This window comes from Colobus angolensis, unplaced genomic scaffold (genome assembly GCF_000951035.1).
Source record: "Colobus angolensis palliatus isolate OR3802 unplaced genomic scaffold, Cang.pa_1.0 Scaffold10, whole genome shotgun sequence".
Taxonomy (NCBI): domain Eukaryota; kingdom Metazoa; phylum Chordata; class Mammalia; order Primates; family Cercopithecidae; genus Colobus; species Colobus angolensis.
This window is the reverse complement of record NW_012110919.1, coordinates 13,155,053-13,158,892: the sequence shown is the minus strand read 5'-3', so window position 1 is coordinate 13,158,892 and position 3,840 is coordinate 13,155,053.

Genomic DNA, 3,840 nt, shown 5'->3' with positions numbered 1-3,840 from the left:
TGTGCACGACCATACCTAGCTAATTTTTTGATTTTTTGTAGAGATGAGGTTTCACTATGTTGTCCAAGCTGGTCTCAAACTCCTGAGCTCAAGTGATCTTTCTTCCTTGGCCTCCCAAAGTGCTGGAATTACAGCCATGAGCCTCTGTGCCTGGCCATATTTTTAAATTAAGGTCTGTACGTGGTTTTTAAAGACATAATGCTATTGTGCACTTAATAGATTACAGTATAATGTAAATGTAAGTTCTATATGCACTGGAGAACAAAAAAAAATCATGTGACTCTGAAACCGCCATTGCAAAATTGTAACAGACAGTGAAAGAGATCTGACCTAACCAACTCCATCTTGCTTCTAACCTCCAAGCTGTCCTTGTTCATTCCTGGGCGTAGGCCGAACTGACTTTGGAAGGAACTTAGTTTATAGTCCATAGTTTGAAACAAAGACAATAACAGCCCTTTCCCGAAATAAACCCCTTCTTGCCTGGGGCCTACACTGCCTTTGTAGGACTAACAAATTACCCAAAAGATTAAAAATTATGGTTTAGGAGTCATGCAGCTGGAGGCTACAAGATTTGACCCTCCCTAAACTACTCCTAAGATCAATGGCTTGGCTGGGCGCGGGTGGCTCACACCTGTAATCCCAGCACTTTGGGAGGCTGAGGCGGGTGGATCACCTGAGGTCAGGAGTTCAAGACCAGCCTGACCAACATGGCAAAAACCCTGTCTCTACTAAAAATACAAAAGTAGCTGGGGAGGGTGGCACATGCCTGTGATCGCAGCTACTCGGGAGGCGGAGGCAGGATAATCACTTGAACCTGGGAGGCAGAGGTTGCGGTGAGCTGAGATCTTGCCATTGCATTCTAGCCTGGGCTACAAGAGCGAAACTCCGTCTAAAAAAAAGAGAGAGATCAATGTTTGAGATATTTTGCAGACCCTGCACTTGATGGATCAGCTGGCACCACCCAGACTGTAATAAAACTCCAGTCTTGTGTACAGCCAGCTCTGTCTAGGCACTTTCCACTCCTTGGAAAGTAAAGTTTATGATAGTGAGAAATACAGAAGTCCTGGAAAACAATGTGGCTGGGTACATTTAGGATATATAAAAGTTATGCTTCTCCCCTTGGATTGATTTCCGACTTTGCCTCTGGCAAAGGAAGTAATGAAGAGAAATGATTTAGATGGAATATCTTTTGGAGAATGAAGTCATTCTGCCTTGGTGGCCAACATTTAATGAAAGGCTGTATGCTTCCTAATCTAAGTAATTCTCACCAGCACTCAGGTATTAGCCCCATTTCACAGGAGAGGAACTGAGGCTCAGGGTCGTGCAGCTAATGCATAGTGGTGTGGAATTTGAATCCAGATCTGCGTGACGCCAAAGCCTGTAACCTTAACCATGGTGAGGAACGGCCTTGCTCTTCTAATTCTTCAAACTTCAGAATTACTGAAAGAAACTCCTTAAAATATATATGTAGCTCTCTCCTATTTTTGCATTTTTGTGTATGTGTGTATATATATATGCATGGATATGTTTATACAATTTGAGGAAATTATACAATATTATGTAACAACATAAACAATTCAGAAGCACCGGCAATTCCCTGCCAACAAGTCAACTTTCTCAATGTCTTATTTCCAGCAGGGTGTGGTGGCATGTGGCTATGTTCGTAGCTCCTCAGGAGGCTAGGGCAAGAGGGTTGCTTGAGCCCAGGAGTCTGAGGCTGCAGTGCTTATGATCCTGCCCCTGCTCTCCAGCCTGGGCAACAGAGTGAGACATTGTCTCTAAAAGAAAAAAGAAAGAGAGAGAAAAGAAAAAAAAAAAAAGAAGAACATCTTATTTCTGTTTGGTTCTTATTCATAGAAATAATCAAAATCAAACTGTAGTTACAATTCGGTTTTTTTTTTGTTTTTTTTTGACGGAGTCTCACACTCTCCCCAGGCTGGAATGCAGGGGCGTGATCTTGGCTCATTGCAAACTCTACCACCCGGGTTCAAGCGATTCTCCTCCCTCAGCCTCCCAAATAGCTGGGATTACAGGCGCCTGCCACCGCGCCTGGTTCATTTTTGTGGTTTTAGTAGAAGACAGGGTTTCACCATCTTGGTCAGGCTAGTCTTGAATTTCTAACCTTGTGATCCGCCCGCCTTGGCCTCCCAAAGTCCTGGGATTGCAGGCGTGAGCCACCGCACCCGGCCCAATTATTTATCTTGATTATTTTTACGTATCAAATATTAAGTTGTTCTGGTCTTTGAGTTATTGCTTTTAATGACTTCATATCAACCCATTAAATTGCTGAACTATAATTTGCTTTACTACCCCGAATGCTGAACATTTATGTTTTTCCAGATATTTCTTCCTTTTGAAACAACACTTAACAGACATTTCAACTTTTTCTGTATTTCTTTTCCTTTTCCTTGGGAGAGATTGCTCTACAAAAGGGAAGTATGAACATTTTAAAATTTTGGAAACATTCTAAATCATTTGAATGTATTGTATTGATTTCCTTGCCTCCAAGAACATGAATGTTAATTTCATCATATATCACTTATTTTCTGGCTTTTTCTTTTTTTGACAGAGTCTTGCTCTGTCACCCAGGCTAGAGTGCAGTGGCCTGATCTTAGCTCACCGCAATCTCCACCTCTAGGGTTCAAGTGATTCTCCTGCCTCAGCCTCCTGAGTAGCTGGGATTACAGGTGCACACCAACACGCCTGGCTAATTTTTGTATTCTTAGTAGAGATGGGGTTTCACCATGTTCCCTAGTGCTGGTCTCAAACTCATGGGCTCAAGGGACCCACCTGCCTTGGCCTCCCAAAGTGTTGGGATTACAAGGGTGAGCCACTGTGCCTGGCCCAAACTCCCTTTTAAAGCTAGTAATCCCTTATTTCATTAGTTATAAAGATCACTAGTTACCCAGTGCAGCATCCATTTTCCCTTTCTCCTTAGTAGTAGAACACTGATTCAGCAGAGGCATATTCTGCCCCAAACAAAAGCATTATATTTCAGAAAAAAAATTTTTTTTAAAAACCCAAACATCTGAAAAACAGAAAAAAAGCAACAAAAAAAAGAAACAAAAAGACAAAACAAACACAAAAAAGGCATTAGATTTCTTGGTCTCCCTCGCAGCTACAGGTGGCTGTGTGACTTCGTTTTGGCCTGTCGTGTATAGTAAGATTTGTTACGCGATATTGTAAGAAGGTTGCTTCAGGGAAGCTGACTTGCAATGTGATGAAATGGCTGGACTCTAGCAGCCATATTGGAGTATGAAGTCACTGACCTTAAGAAGAAAAGCAATAAGTGAGAATAGTGAAGAAAAAGATGGGTGCTATGGTTCCTTGCTGACATGGAGCTGCTAGGGTAGCCTAGATTGCCTAGCTCTGAACGTCTTTTATGTGAAAGAGAAATTTCCATCTTGCTTAAGCCACTGTTATTTGGCAAGTTCTCTTTTACATGCAACCACAGTAACATTTCCTGTATTAATTGACTTATCACATTATCACATTCTCTTTATGATGTCTCTAAACCTCAGGTACCCAGTTGTACAGTGGGCCATATTCCTAGAAAACTGGATATAAATTCATTCTTCTAAACAATACCATTTTTTTTTTTTTTTTTGGAGACAGGGTCTTCCTCTGTCTCACAGGCTAGGGTACAGTGGTGTGATCAGAGATCACAGCAACTTCCATGTCCTAGGCAGGGACAGGGTCTTACTATGTTGCCCAAGTTGATCTGGAACTCCTGGGCTCAAGCAATCTTCCAGTCTATACCTCCCAAAGTGCTGGGATTATAGGCATGAGCCACTGCACACAGCCTCATGTTTACTTTTTTTTTTTTTTTGAGACGGAGTC